Source organism: Mobula hypostoma, chromosome 12, assembly GCF_963921235.1.
Source record: "Mobula hypostoma chromosome 12, sMobHyp1.1, whole genome shotgun sequence".
NCBI lineage: Eukaryota > Metazoa > Chordata > Chondrichthyes > Myliobatiformes > Myliobatidae > Mobula > Mobula hypostoma.
The window spans coordinates 23,116,054-23,137,475 of NC_086108.1; the positions used below are offsets into that span (position 1 = coordinate 23,116,054).

Sequence of the window (21,422 nt, forward strand, 5' to 3'; positions counted from 1 at the left end):
CTTCACCACCCTATCCACATGAGATTCCACCTCCAGGGAACTAGGCACCATTATTCCTAGATCCCTCTGTTCTACAGCATTCTTCAATGCCCTACCATTTACCATGTATGTCCTATTTTGAATACTCCTACCAGAATGTAGCACCTCACATTTATCAGCATTAAACTCCATCTGCCATCTTTCAACCCACTCTTCTAAGTGGTCTAAATCTCTAGATCTAAATCTAAGTGGTCTAAATTTGTCCTCCTGTGCTGCACTTTCTCTGTAACAGTAACACTATATTCTGTACTTTTGTTGCTTTTCTCTTTGTACAATCTTAATGTACACACTCAGTGGCCACACTATTAGATACCTCCAGCTCATGATCCTCTAATGCTGGTGCCCCTACACTTCAAGGTCTCTTTTTGTACTAGTCAGTTAATATTAATATTGTAATTTATAGTTTTTATTATTATGTATTGCAACATACTGCTGCCATAAAACAACAAATTTTTGACATATGCCTATGATATTGGTCCCAGCATATTTATGCAACTATAAAGAAGGCAAAACAGCAGCAATATTTCAATAGGAGTTTGAGGAGATTTGGAATAACACTCGACAACCTCTACAGATGTACCATGGAGAGCATTCTGACAGGCTGCATCACTGTCTGGTATGGGGGGGGTGGGGGTGGGGGTGGGGGGCTACTGCACAGGATTGAAGTAAGCTGCAGAGAGTTGTAAAATTAGCCAGCTCTGTCATGGGCACTAGCCTTTGTAGTACTCAGAACATCTTCAAAGAGTGGAGTCTCAAAAAGATGGTGTCCATCATTAATGACCCCCATCACCCAGGACAATGCCCTGTTCTCATCAGAAGGAGGTACAGAAGTCGGAAGGCACACACTCGCCAATTCAAGAACAGCTTCTTCCCCTCTGCCATCCTATTTCTGAATGGACATAGAACCTCACTACTTTTCAATTTTTATGTTTTTGCACTACTTATTGGATATACAGTATATACACCTACTGTAATTCGCAGTTGTTTTCTATATTGTCATGTATTGCATTGTACTGCTGCTGGAAAGTTAACAAATTTCACCACCTACACCAGTGATATTAAACCCCACTCTGATTCTGATTAGCTGATTAGATACTTGCATTAATGGGCAGGTGTACAGATTTACCCAATATAATGGTCACTGATTGAATTGTCTGGGAGGCATGCTAATTTATTTTTCCACTGTATCCCTGTACATGTGACAATAACAGACCAACGCCCCACATCAGTAGACAATGAGTAAGTACAAGGGAGAATGTAAAGAATGAGCAAAGAACTTCAACAATGTCCCTTCTCCATAGTTGCCAAATCCACAGCTCATTTATTTCCATAAGGCTTCCATTATAATGTAGTGCTGAGGCTTTATAAGGCATTAGTCAGACTGCATTTATTAGTCACATGCACATCAAAACATACAGTAAAATGCATTGTTTGCATCAGATCAATCAGCTAAATTTGGAGTATTGTGAACAGTTCAAACACCATATCTTTGAAGGATGTGCTGTCATGCGAGAGGATCCAGAAGAGGTTATGAGAATAATCCCAGGAATGAAAGGATTAAAGTATGAGGAGTTTTTGAGGACTCTGGGCCTGTACTCATTGGAGTTTACAAGGATGAGGGGGGATCTCACTGAAATTGACTACATATTGAAAGGCCTAGATAGAGCAGGTGTGTAAAGGATGCTTCCAATTGTGTGAGAGTCTAGAACCAGAATTGAAAAGTGTTCCTTTCGAACAGAGATGAGAAAGAATTTCTTTCGCAAGAGGATGGAGATCTGTGGAAGTCATTGCCATAGATGGCTTTGGAGAGAAGTCATTTAAAGTGAAGTCTGATCAGTACTCATTGGGGGTTATGAAAAGAAGGCAGGAGAATGGGTTTGAGAAGGAGAATATATCAATCATGACTGAATGGCAGAGTAGACTCAATGGGCTGAATGGCCCAATCTAGTCCTATTTCTTATCAACTTACGGTCAATGTCAATCACTTACCTGTCTTTAATGTTACATACAGACACACTACACAGATCAAGCCACAGTGATATTAATCGTGCTTCTCTCTAAGGGGTGATGATCGCTCCTTGAAGCCATGATGAGAGAGGTTTTTTATTTCGTATTTCATATAATCACAGAAAGATACATTACGGAAACCAGCCATTCAGCCCTGAGTTTGAAGTGATTATCACTTACACTGGTCCTACATTAACACCGAGTATTATGCTCACTGTTTCTACCAGCTCCTCTCTGAAATCTACCGCTCACCTACACACTACGGGCAGTTTACAGCAGCCTATCACCCGCAAATCTTTGTGATGTGGGATGAAACCGGAGCACCCAGGGGTAAACCCACGTGGCCACAGATAGGAACTGGCTGTCTGGGGCTGTCAGATAATGGCTGTGCAAGTTGAGTGCCTGTCGTCTTCTTCCTTTATAAACCCGATGCATAGCTGTGGTCATATACTCAGACATCCCACCTCTCCTGGAAGTTCTGGGAGTCTCCTGCATATTGATAGTGGCTCCCTGATGCCCGCAAATTATATACACTATCCCGGAAATCGATTTTTTTGAGAGCGAGCGAGAGAGAGAGCAAGAGAGAGCGTGAGAGAGAGTGAGAGCGCGAGAGCGAGAGAGAGAGAGCGCGAGAGCAAGAGAGTGCAAGCACAAGAGAGAGAACAAGAGAGAGCGTGAGAGGGAGAGACTGAGAGACAGAGAGAGAGAGCACGCGCGCCATGGCAGAGTGTTCCAAAAAAAGAAAATATAAAACGTACTTCACCTGAGACTACACTAAAGTGTACCCCTGGCTAATAGGGGTCAGAAATAATGACAGTGTTGCTTGCTGTACTGTTTGCAACATATATAGGCATCCGTTAGTCTCATGAGACCATAGATTTTCACCTTGGAAGGTTTCCAGGGCACAGGCCTGGGCAAGGTTGTATGGAAGACCCTAATGTAGTTGCCCATGTTGCAAATCTCCCCTCTCCACGCCACCGATGTTGTCCAAGGGAAGGGCATTAGGACCCATACAACTTGGCACCGGTGTCGTTGCAGAGCAATGTGTGGTTAAGTGCCTTAGTCAAGGACACACACGCTGCCTCTGCCAAGGCTTGAACTAGCGATCTTCAAATTACTAGACAAATGCCTTAACCACTTCAGTAACTTTTCTATTGCCCATGGTGGGTTAAGACTGTAAAAGATATGTTGAGGTGAGTTTAACAGGTGTCATTCATTCATTAGCATAGCTAACATTATTTAAGCTAGCTGGCTAGCTGCCAAGGAGCTACTCTATTGTAGACATCCCACCTCTCCCGGAAGTTCCGGAAGTCTCCCGCAAATTGATGGTGCTACCTCCCTGAAATGAGTTTTTGCAGGGTGGGATGTCTGTATACTTGCCTACATGTGTGGAATGCTACAAGTTTTTATGAAGAAAACGAGCTTTTCTGCAGTGCATTGGAACACAGTTCCAGGCTTTTCCAGTTATCTAAGGTGCTGTGTTCCTATCCCTCTGATGGTGAGTGCTATGTTCCAGGTAGCTGGACGCTCTCATTATAACAGCCTTTTGTTCCTGTTCTTGTGGCCCTGACTGGAGTGAACAAGACCCACTCATTCAATTTCAAGTTCAAGTTTAAGTGGCATTTAACCATCCATGAACACCCATGGATACAGTGTTTATCCGGGTCCAAGGTGCAAAACACAGCACCAACAGTTACGCACAGCACAAAGCATAAACAGCACATATAAAGCAGCAGTAAAATACTGTCACACAAAAAAATACAGTCCAAGACCCTGAGAAGAACTTTGCAGCAGTCTGCAGTCGAACGCAATACGGCTTGTCTTCTCCCAAGCGAACACTCTGCAAATAAAATTCCTCACAGTTCCTACAGTTCTGCTTGACTTGGCAAAACTTCTGACGTATCATGGGTGCAGTGCCTTGGCTCTACACTAGAGGGAGTTGGCAGCATCCAATGAGCCCTGTGCTCCTGCTCTCGGCACAGGGAGAAGCCTATGAATTCCCCTGGGTGAGGTGGCTTCCTCAGCACCACTTACCCCTCCTTGGAAAGTGGAGGCCAGCATGCCGGGAGAGACGTCTAACAACTTCAGCTCTGGCCTGGAACAAGATAGCTACACAAAATGCTGGAGGAACTCAGCATCTGTGGAAAAGGTCCTAATGAAAGGTTTCGGCCCGAAACGTCGACTGTTTACTCTTTTCCATAGATGCTGCCTGGCCTGCTGAGTTCCTCCAGCATTTTGTGTGTGTCACTTAGATTTCCAGCATCTGCAGATTTTCTCTTGTTTGTGACGATAGCCACTCTGATCAGTCAAGTCCAAGTGGACCCAGAGCGTTACTGTGATGTCAGATTTTGGTATCTGCTTGACCTTGAACTCCTGGACTCCTCCTTGAAGAAACCCAGGCTCCACCAGTGCTGTTTCCGTGAGAAGTGGACGTGGGATCCATGTTCCTTAAAGATTGACTATCTCTGCTACATCCTCTTCTGGCAGCTTGGCCTGTCTTTCAAGCCCTTTAGCTCCCTGTCACACTGGAGATATCAATGACCTACTTATCGCAGCAAAACGGATCACCAGCTCCAGCTACTGTATCTGCGTAGAGTGGCAGGGACATGTTACCTCCTCCGGTCATTTCCAGGCATAATAAATTCAAAAAGGCACTTCAAAAAGTGAGGGGGAATGAGTCCTTCGTGCAGCCAAACATCAATATCCCTGCAAGGTGAACTTACGGCTTTCTGATTCAAATAGGATCCAGAGCTGACAACACTGGCTACCTAACCTGGATGTTTCAGATGTCTATGTACAACCCGGTTTGCAAAAAGCATGGCATGTGTTAAAACAAAATCATGTGATTCATGCTAGAAACCTGAAAGAAATTTGCACTATTAATAATGTAGGAAGTGGCAATACATAGCCAATGTTTAATGTCACAGTGATTGCCAAGATCAAAAATCTCAAATATCGTTCTATTCTTTAAGAATTGAGGAAATCAAAAGACAGGAAATTTTCGGCCAGTTAGCCTGACTTCTGTGGTTGGGAAGATGTTAGACTCCACTATTAAGGATGAAGCTTTGAGACACATGATAAAATAGACCAAAGTCAGCATGGTTTCCTTAATGGAAAACGTTGCCTAACAGGTCAGTTGGAATTCATTGAGGAAAATACAGTAGGGTAAACAAGAGCCAGTGGCTGTTGTGTACTTGGATTTTTGACAAGGTGCCACACCTGAGGCTGTTAATCAAGATAGGAGCCCATGGAATTACAGGAAAGATACAAGCATGGATAGCCTGCCAGAGGCAAAGAGTATGAATAAAGACAACCTTTTCTGTTTGGCTGCTGGTGACTAGCTGTGTTCCACTGGGGTCAGTGCTGGGTCCACTAGTTCTGTTAATGCTGTGGTTGACAGAAGTGACGGCTTTGCAGATGATACAAAGATGGGTGGAGGAGCAGGCAGTGCTGAGGAAGCAGGGAGGCTGCAGAAGGACTTGAACAGATTAGGAGAACAGGCTAATAATTGGCAGATGGAATACTGCATAGAGAAGTGTATGGTCATGCACTTTGTTAGAAAGAATAAAGGTGTAGACTATTTTCTAAAATAGGAAGTTAATTCAGAAATCAGAGGTGCAAATGGACGGAAGACTTAGTTCAGGATTCCCTAAAGGTTAACGTGCAGGTTGAGTTGGTAGTAAGGAAGGCAAGTGCAATGTTAGCATTTATTTTGGGAGCACTAGAATAAAGCACGGATGCAATGCTGAAGCTTTATAAGGCATTGATTGAACCACGTTTAAAGTACTGTGAGCTGCACTGGGCCCCTTATCTAAGGAAGGATGTACTGGAGAAGCTCCAAAGGAGGTTCACAGGAATGATCCTGGGAATGAATGTGTTAATGTATGAGGATGATTTGATAGCTCTGGGCCTATTCACACTGGGGTTTAATAGAATACTGGGGGATGTCATTGAAAGTTGCTGAATACTGAAAGGCCTGGATAAAGTGGACTTTGGGAGGATGTTTTCACTAGTGCGAGAGCCCAGGACCAGAGGACACAGCCTCAGAAAAGAGGGACATCCCTTTAGAACAGAGATGAGAAGGAATGGCTTTACCCAGAGGGCAGTGAATCTGTGGAATTCATTGCTGTGGAGGCCAAGTCACTGGCCATACTAAAGTGGAGGTTGATAGATTCTTGATTCATAAGGGTATCGAAAGTTACAGGGAGAAGGCAGGAAAATGTGGTAGAGAGCGAATATAAATAAGATTAAATGATGGAATAGACTGGATGGGCCAAATGGTTTGATCCTGCTGCTATGTCTTATGGCTTTATGGTCTAAGTTCATCCTAATTTTTCATACAGCCTGCGTCTCTTATTTCTACTACATACCTAACTGACCCTACATGGGCACCCTCCACCCTCCTGCGCTATAGTGACATGGACATATTGAAGCTTGCCCTAACAACCTTCCCATTAAGACAGCTATGAGAAGGCTTGTAGCTGCTGGACAGTCCTGCAGCACAGCATCCCAGTCTCTGATGCAGGCCCAGCTTCCAGTCACATCCTCATGTCCCAGATCACCAACCAAACCTAAATGTGTTATTTACTTAAGAGATGTGACTTCCCCCTGCTTCAAACTCTGAGGTAACTGCCTGCTTCCTCAATGCAATCTATATCTGATGTTTAAACTCCTAGTGGAATTAAACAAAAATCCAGACACTTAATGCTGATGTGCATGTTCATATCTCTCTGATCTCCACAAACTCCCAGATGTAAAACAATTTCCTTTAATAAGCTAGTTTTATATGTCTTATCAGAGAAGTTTTTCATTCATTCAATAGTCTTTAGATTTATACATTTATTACTTACTTAATAGCAATTCTCTGATCTTGATCATAAATATACTGAACAATGACAAAATAGAGTCTTGGAATCGTACAGCACAGAACTAGAACCTTCGAGCCAACAAGTCAATGCTGACCATCACCTACCCATTTACATGAATCCTACATTAAGCCTACTGTCCCCACATGCTATCAACCCAAGCCCCGCCCCCACCACCACCACTCCAGGTCCCCTAGATCTACACATTAGATGCCTATTGCAGTTTCCAGTTATTGCAGATTGCACTTTCTGAGGAAGCTTAAACAAGCATCACTCCCCACTAATATCTTAACTACATTCTATAGAGGCGTGGTTGAGAGTGTGCTGACCTTTTGCATCACAACCTGGTACTCCAGCAGCAGCGCTGTCGACAAAGAAGCCTTGCAGAGGGCGGTTAGGGGGAGCAGAGAAGATTATTGGGTCTCCCTACCTTCTGTCCAAGACCTCTTTCAGAGTCGATACCTCCAGAAGACACGGTACATCATTAAAGACCCCTCACACCCTCTCCATGAACTGTTTGGTCTTCTGCCATCAGGCAAACGTTACAGGAGCATCAAAACTAAAACCACAAGGCTACTAAACAGCTTCCTCCCACAGGCAGTCAGACTGCTAAATAGCTGCTCCACCTGACTCTGCTTTGGACACTTTTAACTTGTACTGGACACTTAGAACTTGATTTTAACTGACATGTGGCTGTTGTGTTTTACTATTTATTGTTATGTTTATTATTTAGTGTTGCGTTTGTTATGTTATGATTTCACTGCTCTTGAGAAACACTGTCTCATTCTGCCCTGCAGAGCTGATGTACGGTTAGAATGACAATGAAGTTTTTTGAATCTTGAATCTTGAATTGAAATTGCTGACTTTGGAATTTGGGAGGAAACCAGAACACCTGAAGACAACACACACAGTTATAGCGAGAACTTGCAACCACCACCCAGACAACACCCAAGGTCAGGATTGAACCTGGGTCTCTGGTTCTGTGAAGCAGCAGCTTTATTAGCTGTGCAACTGAGCTGCAGCTAACAAGGACTAAGTGAAGAACTAAACTGAAGAGCAAGAGAAATGCACTGAGGTGAGCTTAAGTGTTACCTCATGAACCTTAACCCCGTAGGTTCTGATCTGCAGCAGCTTCACTTCAATTAACAACGGTGGCAGAAAAGGTGTGTTGTTAGTAGTGGTAGTAATTATCAGAGGCAGAGGGTCAGTGAGGTTGGCTTGTATATTACCAGCTGTGGATTATAACTGAAAAATGTTCCAAGAAAGGAAAAGTGTCTGAGACTTACATTGTGTAACTGACTCAGTAAAATCTTAGCGGTTAAAGATAAATAGGGGAGAACTAAAATAGCAGAGAGAGCTAAAACCTGATTTATATAATGTGAATAAAAGGAAGATACTACTGGCAGAGAGCAGTTAAAAAGGAAATTTTTAAAGATGAAGCTTGGATTAAATTGATTTGAAATGCAATGCCAAATTTGGATATTTATTGGGTAGAGAAACCTGTATAAGGTTTCTGCAAGAAATCAATATGGCTTCATTCTTTTAAGCCAATCATTTTCTGTCTGTGAAGGTTGAGTTTGAATATTTTATGATCTGCAATCAGGGAGAAAGTAACTGAATATAAGGGAACCTTGCGGATATCAATTAAAATAGGAAAGAAAAGTCATGAAAGGGAGGGAACTCATCAAAGCAGTGTGTAATGATATAGGTCGAGGAATGGAATTGATGGGGCTGCTTTGAGGTGTAGCATGAACTCAATGGGCTGAATTTACTTCAAAGACAGTCGAGTTTATTGAACAAGTATATGTATGCCCCAGTTTGTGATGCTTGAACCTGGACTTCTGAGGTCGGGAGAGTGGAAATGCCGGTGCACTGTACACCTATAACATGATTTTAACTGACATGTGGCTGTTGTGTTTTACTATTTATTGTTATGTTTATTATTTAGTGTTGCGTTTGTTATGTTATGATTGCACTGCTCCAGGGAAACGCTGTCTCATTCTGCCCTGCAGAGCTGATGTACGGTTAGAATGACAATAAATTTTTTTGAATCTTGAATCTTGAAAAACTCTCCTGCACAGGATTGCTGCCATTGTCGGACATGATGGACAACCACCACCATATGTATCCAGAGGTTCAATGAGAAAACTTACTTGCAGTAGCCATCACGAGCAAATTGTATCTGAGACGTACACTCACAAATGTAAATTAAACATAAGTTATACAAGAAAGAAACAAAAATCAAAACAAAGTCCATTGTAGTACTAAGAGATAAACAATGTCACACTGTTGAGGTAGTGGTTGGGGTTGTGCAGATTGGTTCAAGATCTAAGTGAGTGAAGGGAAGTAGCAGTCCTTGAATGTGCTAGTGTGAGACGTCAGGCTTCTGTACCTCCTGCCCAATGGTCGTTGTGAGAAGATGGTGTACAGTGGACTAGATGGTAGAGATCTTTGATGATAAATGTTGCCTCCTTGAGGCAGTGCCTCATGTAGATACTGTACATGGTCAGGAGAGGCAAGTCTGTGATGTATAGGGCTGCATTATTCTTCCATGGAAATATGAAAAGATGGAAAAATTAAAGAGGCAAAAGATATTAGCACTTTGTTGCTGCAACCAAAATCAGGAAATAGGTTGAGTCCTACCCAAACCGTGGTGGCACTGATGAACAAGGAAAATGGACTGTCTGGCTGTCACTGCCATTACCATTACCACCATTATCTTCTTCTCTCTCCTCCTTCCTTTCCCCTTCCGTTCATTTGGAGTCAAGGATGACTTACTTCCTCCTCAGTTCTGTGGCGGCTATAGTGGGATCTGCAGATTCTACCCATGGGGAAGCTGATGTTTAACAGAGCAGGCAGGAGGGTAATGTGGGAGGTGGTCCTTCCCTTCTGCCAATTTTGATGCACGTCCTGTGATGTGTTAGCAGAAAGACGTGAGATTCTCTGTACCACTCTGGATACCCTTCCTTGTTTTGAATGATCATGGGCTAGGGATTTCCATAAGTTAATAAGGGTTCATTATTTCTCAAGAAGGTTTTTGTTATGATATGTACAAGTGATTATACATAAAAAAGGAATAAGATGCTGGAAATTATGTTTGCAAGTGTGCTGGTGGTACACAAACAGAATGAATGTTGTGTATTTTGGAGAAGGATATTGATGGGTGAACTGTGCTATAGGAATGTCTCAACAGACTTAGTTGGAAGAATACAAAACCATATAACGCATTGAGAGGTCTGTGACTATTAAAATGCCTGAATCAGAGGGGTTTGGATTTCATTGTATTCGAATTTCGGCTGTTCAGAAGGCAAATAGTATGTTGGCTTTACAAAAAAGGGGTTTAGGGAATAAAGACAAGTTCTTTAGTAACATACAAAATGCTGGAGGAACAATGGGTCAGGCAGCATCCATGGGAATGAAAAACAATTGATGTTTCAGGTCAAGACTTTTCTTCAGCACTGGAAAGGAAGAGGGGAAGGTGCCAGGGGGGAGGGGAAGGAGGACAGCTGGAATGTGATAGGTGAAGCCAGGTGGTTAAGAAAGAATGGCCTTATCATTGGAATATGAGGACCGACAAGTCAGAATGGGAATGGGAATTGGAATTAAAACGGTTGAGCGCTGAGAATTCCGCTTTTGGTGGATGGAGTGGAGGTGCTCAACAAAGTGGTTCTTCAATTTACAGCAGGTCTCACTCGCGCAGAGGAGGCTGCATCGGGAGCATCGGATGCAATAGGCGATCCCGACAGATTCACAGGTGAAGGGTTAAAAGGATTGTTCAGGGTCCTGAATGGAGGTGAGTGGGCAGGTGTAGCACTTTGACTGCTTGCAGGGAAAAATATCAGGTGGCAGATTACTGGGGAGGAACAAATGGACAAGGGAATCACTAGAGGAGTGATATCTGTGGAAAGTGCAGAGATGGCGGGGCGGGGGGAAGGTAAAGATACCTTTGTTAGTAGGATTCCTTTGGAGATGGTGGAAGATGCGGAGACTATGTGTTGAATGTGGAGGATCATAGGGTGGTAGGTTAGGACAAGAGAAACTCTTACTCCTGTTAGGGTGGCGGGAAGATGGGGTGTGTACAGTATAAAGGTCTTTTGCTTCTGTTCTCTGAGCTCCACATGCAGGTTTGCTCTCCTTTTCTGAGAAATAAAACACCTTCCTTAGAGAGAATGGAACAGAGGTATAATTCAGAATAATTCCTGGGATGAGGATACCCCTAATTAAGTAGATGCATCTGAAGTTAGAAAGAGTGATGTAATTGACACTTATAATATTGTTAAAGGATGAACAGGGCTGGCACTTTGTGGAGATTTTGCATCTCTGAAGAATATGGAACTATGAAAAGAAGAAAAAAAAGTCTAAAAATTGGAGACTTGACAACATTTGGAATTCTCTTCCCCCGAGAGCTGTAAATATTGGGCAATGAGCAGGGTCAGTCAGACCAATGGATTTTTGCCCACTAAGATAGTGAAGCGAATGAAGGAGTTGTCCTGATGTTATTGATTGGAACATGTACTGGTTTTTTATGTGCTTCTGATTGAGGAAATGCTGTTGTGAAATGTAGTTAGATAATAGACAGTCTGTGTGTTTGCCAATAGCCCCAATTCCACAGCTTTCAAAAGTAGCTGAGGAGTTACCCGTTGGAGTTTAATGTACCTGTCAGACCTCTCTTTATGCTGCTCTAAATCATGTGGCACAGACCTTTCCTCTTCCTGTAAACTCTGCTTAGTCTCATATTACATCTACCAATATCTAGGCATTAGAAAAGTAGAAACCTCTGGATAATCCTTCAGTGTAATTTATTTTAATTGAGTCAGCAGCTAATATGTTGCACCTTGATCTATAAATCACATAATCCAAGTTGGCACTCATGCACAGACTGTGGGAGTGAAGCTCGATCAAAATGTATTCTTTCCAGTGAGATATTAAACTGAGCCTTCAGCTGATGCTTCGGGTGACTATGAAAAATCCTATGCTTATTACTTAAAGGCTACAAGGGGAATTATTTTTTTGTAACATGACCAATATTTATTCCAAAATCAACATCAGTGAGATAGATTATCTGGAAATTTTTGCAGCGATATTAGAGGGATCTTGCTGTGTGAAAGAGGCTGTTGTACTTCCAGTGTTACAGATGGACTATACTTCAGGAGTCCTTAATTAGTAGTGAGATATTCCATGGAAGTTGCTTTAGAAGTGTAATAATATATGTTAATATAAACATATACATACCTGGCATAGAGACATCAGGGTCAGAGTACTTTCCTAATCCTTCATCCACAATTTCCCAAGCAGCGTTCTCCTGAAAGTGAGAAAAAACTTTGAGCTGTAAGAGCTAATTGTCAATTAGTGAAAGAAAAGAGAAAGATCAGATAGATTGACATTAAAAAACACAGTCTATTCTTTAGAACAGCCTAGGAACAAAACAATTCCCTCAGAGATAAAAGTCACAAAAATGAGAAACTGGACAAAGATGTGTGGACCATCAAAGATGGAAGCTGAGGTTGATGAGAAAGCAGCTCAAAGGAGAAAGGTCGGGGATGAAGTTTAGATGGACAAAGTGGAAGACGAGAACAATGTGGATTCTATTTTAGTGAGAGAGCTTGTAGCAGAGGTAAAGGAAATAATGAACTACCAATTCATCATGAGACCATTTCTAATGCATACTATTCCCATTAAGCTCAATATGGTTTTATATCCTCCCCCAAGATTTGAAAATAAACACAGACTTGAGTTGAGGTAATCTAATTCGACCACTTCAATTTACAGTAGGGAGTTTTTCCCCTTGCTTTAGGGGACTGGTGCGGGTTTTGGGGAGGATGGTTGATATCTCATGCAGAGTCTGGCAGAACCTGGGTGGAGGAGGAGGGAAGGAAGGTGCCAATCATGATTGCCTTCCTCTCCTTGGCATTGGTAGATCTAATGTGCTGGTATTTCATGCTGACGTTGGAGAAAGCTCCCACAAAAGCCTCAAGAGCTCTGTGGCAAAGACTTTGCCTGTTTCCCATGCCTTCTGCTGCCAGCAATCTATTGGACCAAATTCCTGGTGTGCAGTGGCTGTGATGTCATCAAGCTGGCTGAACAGCCAATCACATTAAACAGTTCTCACAGACGAGAAACCAGGAAGCAATTTACATTAACTTTTTAAACATTACATAGAGTCATAAAAAAGTGCACATTTGATTAAAAGAGAAGCTAAGAGTTTCTAAACATTTTTAAAAAGTACAAATGTAACTATTATTACATTTTTACGACATTATTACATTATTACGACACCCCGGCTGAAATCTGGAGGAAAACACACAGAGGATGCAGAGGAGGATCAAAAAGGTGAGGGAAGAGGACCGGGTCGAGACAACAGAGGCTTATGGAGAAGAGGAGTTATAAGCCGTGTCGCCCCTCCCTCATCATGGGCAATCTGAGATCGCTGGGTAATAAAATGGACGAATTGACGGCACTTGTCAGAAGTCAGAGAACATTTCAGGAGAGCAGTGTCACGTGTTTTACTGAAACTTGGCTGCACGAGGACATACCCGATCAAAGCGTTTCCATAGAGGGCTTCCAGACTGTTCGAACTGACTGGAATTGCACTGAGAGCGGTAAGCGTAAGGAAGGTGCGCTCGTGGTTCTGGTAAACAACAGATGGTGCAATTCTGGTCATATTACAATCAAGGAACGTGTTTATAGCCCGGATATTGAACTTTTTGCTGTTGGACTCCGGCCATATTATTTGCCAAGGGAAATCTCGTATGCAATTGTGGTTGTTGTGTACATCCCTCCCTCTGCCAACCCGACGTCAGTATGTAACATCATTTACACCGTCATAGCCAGATTACAAACCCAACACCCGAGTGCCCTCATTACCATCTCGGGTGACTTCAACCATGTTACCATGGCTAGAACACTGCCCAACTTCATGCAGTATGTGAGCTGTACAACCAGAGGGGAGAGGACTCTGGACTTGATGTACGCTAACGTTAAGGATGCATACAGCTCCTCTCTCCTCCCCCCATTGGGAAGGTCAGATCACAACCTGGTGCATCTAAAACCCTGCTACATGCCTCTGGTGAAGAGTAAACCTGCAACCTCGAGGACAGTGAGGAAATGGTCAGAGGAGGCTTACGAGGCGCTCCAGGGTTGTTTTGAGATGACAGACTGGCAGGCACTCTGTGAGCCACATGGAGAGGATATTGATGGGCTCACAGAGTGCATCACTGATTACATCAATTTCTGTGTGAACTGCAATGTTCCGACAAGAACTGTCCTTTGTTATTCGAATAATAAGCCATAGGTATCAAAGGACATTAAGGACACCCTGAACGCTAAAAAGAGGGCATTTAGAGATGGAAATAGGGAGGAGCTCTGGGCAATACAGAGGGACCTGAAAGCCAGAATCAGGGAGGCTAAAGACAGGTACAGGAGGAAGCTTGAGTGGAAACTCCAGCAGAACAACATGAGAGAGGTCTGGAGTGGGATGAGGACCATCACTGGGTTCCGGCAAACTAACAACAGAGGAGTTGAAGGCAGTGTGGACAGGGCCAATGAACTTAACCTGTTCCTTAACAGATTTGACATTGTGGCCCCTGCCCATCCCCCACATGAGTCATCTGTTGTCGGCCCCAACCAACACATATCCACTCTCCCCTCCTACCCCTCCTCACAGTCCCCCACCCTGCTCTCATGACTATACCCCTTCCCCACACGAAACCACCACGGTGGGCTTCACAGCTGAACGGGTGAGCTGAAACGTCTCAACTCAAGCAAGGCTGCAGGACTGGATGGTGTCAGTACCAGGGTGCTCAAAGCCTGTGCCCTTCAGCTATGTGGAGTTCTTCGCCATGTATTCAACCTGAGTCTGAGGCTCCGGAGGGTTCCTGTGCTGTGGAAGATGTCCTGCCTCGTCCCTGTGCCAAAGATGCCGCACCCCAGCGGCCTCAATGACTACAGACCAGTGGCGTTGACCTCCCACATCATTAAGACCCTGGAGAGACTTGTCCTGGAGCTGCTCTGGCGTATGCTCAGGCCACACTTAGATCCCCTCCAGTTCGCCTACCAGACCCGACTAGGAGTTGAGAATGCCATTGTCTACCTGCTGAACCGTGTCTATACCCACCTGGACAAGCCAGGGAGCACTGTGAGGGTCATGTTTTTTGACTTTTCCAGTGCGTTCAACACCATCCGCCCTGCTCTGCTGGGGGAGAAGCTGACAGCGATGCAGGTGGATGCTCCCCTGGTGTCATGGATTCTTGACCTACATGACTGACAGACCACAGTACGTGTGCTTGCAACACTGTATGTCCGACAGAGTGATCAGCAGCACTGGGGCTCCACAGGGGACTGTCCTGTCTCCCTTTCTCTTCACCATTTACACCTCGGATTTCAAGTACTGCACAGTGTCTTGTCATCTTCAGAAGTTTTCTGATGACTCTGCCATAGTTGGATGCATCAGCAAGGGAGATGAGGCTGAATACAGGGCTACAGTGGGAAACTTTGTCCCATGGTGTGAGCAGAATTATCTGCAGCTTAATGTGAAAAAGACTAGGGAGCTGGTGGTGGTCCTGAGGAGGGCTAAGGCCCGGTGACCCCTGTTTCCATCCAGGGGGTCAGTGTGGACATGGTGGAGGATTACAAATACCTGGGGATACCAATTGACAATAAACTGGACTGGTCAAAGAACACTGAGGCTGTCTACAAGAAGGGTCAGAGCCATCTCTATTTCCTGAGGAGACTGAGGTCCTTTAACATCTGCCGGACGATGCTGAGGATGTTCTACGAGTCTGTGGTGGCCAGTGCGATCATGTTTGCTGTTGTGTGCTGGGGCAGCAGGCTGAGGGTAGCAGACACCGACAGAATCAACAAACTCATTTATAAGGCCAGTGATGTTGTGGGGATGGAACTGGACTCTCTGACGGTGGTGTCTGAAAAGAGGATGCTGTCCAAGTTGCATGCCATCTTGGACAATGTCTCCCATCCACTACATAATGTACTGGTTGGGCACAGGAGTACATTCAGCCAGAGATTCATTCCACCCAGACGCAACACTGAGCGTCATAGGAAGTCATTCCTGCCTGTGGCCATCAAACTTTACAACTCCTCCCTTGGAGGGTCAGACACCCTGAGCCAATAGGCTGGTCCTGGACTTATTTCCTGGCATAATTTACATATTACTATTTAACTATTTATGGTTTTATTATTACTATTTAATTATTTATGGTGCAACTGTAATGAAAACCAATTTCCCCCGGGATCAATAAAGTATAATTATGACTATGACTATGACTATGACTATGACTATGACTATTACTATGGAATTACAAAAGTATAGAAATTGTGGACTTTTTTTAGGGTTGCCAGTTTGTGAAACTTAATTATGGATTAATTCATCAAAAGCTATGTGTCATTTAATCCAATACTTTATTTGTTGAAATACAGTGCAATATAGGTTCTTTCAGCTTTTCAGCCGGCAACCCCTAAATTAACTCCAGCATAATCATGGGACAATTTACAATAACCAATTAACCTACCAACCGCTGCACCTTGGAACTGTGTGAGGAAACCAAAGCACCTGGAGGAAACCCACACGGTCAAGGGAAGAATGTACAAACTCCTTACAGACAGGGCAGGAACGCTCCATAAATCCTGACCTACCGATCTGTCAAGTAATTTCCTTTGATTGCAGTGGAGAAGGGTGCAAGCAGCACATACCATGAATGCACACAGCTGCATTTCCTTTTCTGTATTAAACTACGCGTGACGGCCTCAACTGTAACCTCTCATACCCTGAGGTTACTGTCAGTGTTTCATATAATGTCAGTAAACACCAGTGATCTCACTAATGCAAATGTAGGAAATGAGATTCTCCATTAATCTGGGTCTCAATGTTGTGTGAAAATCCTTTTCTCCTTTCGTCATTTCTGCCATTACTTCACTCTTTTATTAATTGAGTCAAAGAGTTTGCGTCAGGTGCTCTGGTTTGTTCCCACATCCCAATAGAATGCCAGTAGGCTAAATGGCCATTGTAAATTACCCCAAAGAACATGGAACAGTACAGCTCATTATGGGCCCTTCGGCTCATGATGTTGTAGTGACCTAAAGTGGGTGAGAGTAGTGTAGGTAAGAGGTGAAAGAATCAGTGGGGTGTTGATGGGTCTGTGTGGGAAGTGGTATAAAAATGAAGGGAGTGGTCTGCTCCTTATCATTTGAACTTCAGATGTCTTTCTGTTGATGATCTTTATTTTTAAGAGTCCTGGTATCATACAGATCCTTTGGGTCATCAAGCAGCCATTCACACCGATCATTCTATAATCCCACTTTATTCTCCCCACATTTTACCACTTACCTACACACAAGAGGCAATTACTCTGAACAACACTTTTTTTTGAAACTTGCTTCCTCAGAAATTTTTCTTGTTTACGATAGACCACTTAAATCTGAACATAAATATAATTTCAGACTACTTGTATCACTTGGTCTGAAGTTATATTTATGTTCAGATAAATATAATGTGGAGAAACAGGAAAATAATTTTTATTCAATATAATGCATTTAATTGCATTGCGGAGTTGACGCTTTGCAATAGTTCAACTAAGCTAAAAATGTTTTGCTGATGATTTCTGTTTGTATTCAGTGTCTGAGGCTTCTTGTTTAAGTGTCCAACAATAATCAGCCAACATAGGTGTATTCCTGTTTTGCCCTGATACTGTTTCCCTATTACTGCAATGATCTGGTGAAGCCTTTCACTATGCTCGTCATTGACAGCATCAAAATTTGCAGGGAAGAAATCTAAATAGGAATGCAGAAAATGAATCTTTAGAGACATGTTGCACTTTGTGCTTGAAACGTGTTGTCAACCAGCTGCTGTTTGATGCTCTGTAAGAAGAAGAAGAAGAAGAAGAATGCCTTTAACTCCGAGTGGAGTCATTGGGACACTGTCATGATGGCTTTTTTTTTTAGCAGGCTTTCTTATTTTTACAAGGCCAAGTTGCTAGCTCGACGTCCAATCCAGCATGGATGGAAAGCGTGCAAGGGAGCCGGCTGGATTCAACCTCGGGGGCCTTCGCTCCAAAGTCCGGTGCTGATGCCACTATGCCACCAGCCAGCTTTCATGTTCCGTATTTGCCAATAAGTTTTTCAGCAACTCCCTTGAATGCCTTCCATGCGATTTTCTCTGGTCCCAGAAGAAATTCTTTGAATTACTTGTCATTGAGGACCTGTTTGATTTGTGGACAAACAAAATGCCTTCCTTATCTTGGAATCAATTATTTTGACTTGAATTAAGAATTGAAATAACAAATATAGGTAACTTCAAAAAAAATTGTGCACGATAGGGAAATTTCATGGTGATGTTCATGATCAGCAGCCCAAACTTTATAAGATACACCCAAATGTATTCAGGAAGCAGAATCGTTGTTGTCCAGTGTTACCTGTAACCTATCAACCAATCAAACTCATATTGTTACAGTGACAATGTGCAAACTCCACACAGATAACATTAGAGGTCGGATTTGAATCTGGTGCTGCAGCTCGATCAGCAGTGTCACTCTGCCCAGCCTAAAACTCTCCTGGTGAATGGAGTACCTTTTGCTCTTAAACCTTGTGTTCGATTTTTCCAGTCCTTCTCAGTTCAATGAAGTGAGCCTTTCTGAAACTTTAAATTGTCTTTTTGATGTAGATGCTTACTGGTAATTGAATCTGGAGTGATTTGTATGGTGTCAGCTGCAGTATTGGGGTGTTTATATGCATTGTTCATATCCTGGTTGGAGGCCATTCAGTTTACCCCTGTGTGCCCAGTGTACGTCTCTGTCTCTCCAATATTCCAAAGTTATGGAATGAACTCTCCAGCCTCTTCTCCACATTTCTCACCACCTCGGTAAAGCAGCTAGCACAATCAAAGACCCCACTCACGCCAGACATTCTCTCTTCTCCCCCTCCAATGTCCACAAAATACAAAAGCTGAGAGCACATAGCAGCAGGCTCAGGTACAGCTTTCATTTGGCTGTAATAAGACTATTGAACAGTCCCCTAGTATGAACAGATGATCTCACAATCCCCCTCAGCAAGGCCCTTTCACTTTATCAGCTCCTTCACCGCACATTCTCTGAACAGTAAAGCTTTATTCTGCATTTGTTATAGCTTTTTCCCTTCTATTATCTCATTACATTGATGTGATAAATTTATTAGTATGAGTAACATGCAAAACAAAGTACCTCAGTACATATGACAATAATAAACCGATTTATCAATTCTAAATTTTACATTTCCATTTCATCCAGATACCTAGTTACAGAAAGAGATTGGGTAGAGCTAGAACTTTATAGAGGTGTATACAATCATCAAGAGCATAAACAGTGTAGGAACTCTGCATCTGTTCTCTGTGTTGTGCTTTTATTATGGTAACTAGTCACGTGGGTGGAGTGGGGTAAAGCAAAGGCAATAAGATACGTATTCATGCTTTGTTCTGAACAGTTTGGTTCTGGGGACCACCTAGTGTCATATCTTTTGTTGACCACTTAATTTATGCGTAATTATATTTAGTTACACTTAATTACATCGCTTCAAGATTGCATGTTTTGTTAGTTACTAATAAAGGATCGAATACATTTCTTCGACTTTGTGAACATCATTACTGGAGTGATGGGAGGGCATTTCATACAAGGATAACAAGCCATGCTAGGATTCCAGCGACGGCAATTACTTTGTTAGAATTGGCCACTATAGACAGGATGAATGCATGCAGTCTTTTGTTCCATCTAAAGGGAACCATGAACTAGAAAGCATAGGATTAAGGTGAGAGGGAAAAGATTTACCTGGTATGTGAGAGGCAACATTGTCACACAGAGTGTATGGAATGAGCTTCCAGAGGAAGTGATTGCGGTAGGTACAATAACAACATTTAAAAGACACCTAGACAGGAAAGATTTAGGGGGCTATGGGCCACAAGTGGACAAACGGAAATAGCTTAGATGGGTGTCCTGGTCATCGTGGACATGTTGACTGAAAGGCTTGTTTCAGAGCTGCATTGCTCTACGACTTTATGAAAACTGCAGCCTTATGTCAGGTGTGAACTGTACACTGGAATTACAAGCTCAATGTGCTCTGCCAGTTGTATGTGACCCACAGAGATCCATGGACCATACCTCCCTACTGTGACACCTCTGGGATGGGTTATAATGGAGGACTCATCTTTGACCCTTTGGTGAGGAAGAATGATGTTCAGAGACATTTGAAAACACTCGTTATGGATTAACTACAAGTCAAAAGTAAAGTGACTTGAAAACACCATACCCTGTAACTGATCAGTTAGAATTATAACCATATGACAAAATATTTAAATTAAGCAAAAAACTTAGGTAACCTTGTTTTATGGGGAAGCAGGTTCCAAGGTTTGGTAAGTGAGACAGAAGACATTGATTATGTATAAGCACACCAACCATTTGTTTACAGACATTCAACCAAACATCAAAGTTACCCAAAGTTATAAGAACTACAACACTAGACATTCAGTAACACTTCAAACTGGGCAGGTACTTCATTAAGTCTCCCTAAGTTACACAACTACAAAACTAAACATTCAACAGATAGTCAGCATGTGGACCCTCTCATATTTGCAGCATACTGTACTTTCCCAATGGTTCTTCAGCACTGGTCGCGACCTCAGTGTGAAAAAAACCCCTGGGGACAAAGGAAAAGCCAGTGAGTTCCTCACACGTGATATTATACCCCTGAGGCACTTGGAACTGGACAACAGTGCTCTGGCATGCAATGAGAAAGAGCTGCCGCACCCCTTGAATGGGTCAATCAGCAACCAGCATGGCAGATTTGGCTTTTCACCCGCAAGTAGACTAACCCTTCACATTACAGCTTGCCTTTATAATTAAAATGAATGAAATGAAAGGTGTTGCTGTCTATGTGCCGATTATAGCTGTAGTGAAGTGCATTAGCAAACCCCATCCCCAACAACCCCTTGTTCCAGAATGCTCTTATTTGCCACAGAACTCACTGGATATACTGTACTTCCAAGAAGGCAAAGACATATTGAACAGCAGAGGACAGATAGGCGGTAGTAACTTTCAGAATAGCTATGCATAATGGAGCATAAACAAAACAAATGTACTTGGGACAGGACTTAGATTTGCTGGTTCAGAGGCAGGAAATCTATTATTAAGCAGAGAACAAGCTGATCCTTATATATCTTTATTTGTCAATTTATTTTACTCTAGCTATAAAACATCTTGATCTTTGTGATTTAACGTAGAATTCTATCTCTGAATCTTCACATGCTTCAACATACTATGTGCTTGATTTATTCAAAGGAGAAGGCTAAATAGACCTTTCCCATTCCACACCTTGTAAGCACATCTTCATATTAAACTATGACATATTATACTCTTTTGTAATAGATTACTGGTCATTGATTATTACAGGGTTATAACTAGTTGTAATTTTTTATGCTCATTTTTTCTTTGTTGGCTTCCATCTCCAAAGACCCTCTTATTGACTCCTAAGAAATAC

At 42.7% G+C, this 21,422-nt stretch overlaps 1 long non-coding RNA gene across 1 annotated transcript in view; it reads right to left on the reverse strand.

The window, feature by feature from the left end:
* The window catches only part of LOC134354663 (uncharacterized), a 51,930-nt gene that overhangs the window by 23,940 nt on the left and 6,568 nt on the right, over nucleotides 1–21,422 (reverse strand). The window contains exon 2 of the long non-coding RNA XR_010019871.1: nucleotides 12,144–12,213. This is a non-coding gene — a long non-coding RNA (uncharacterized LOC134354663). The remainder of the gene's footprint in view (nucleotides 1–12,143; nucleotides 12,214–21,422) is intronic.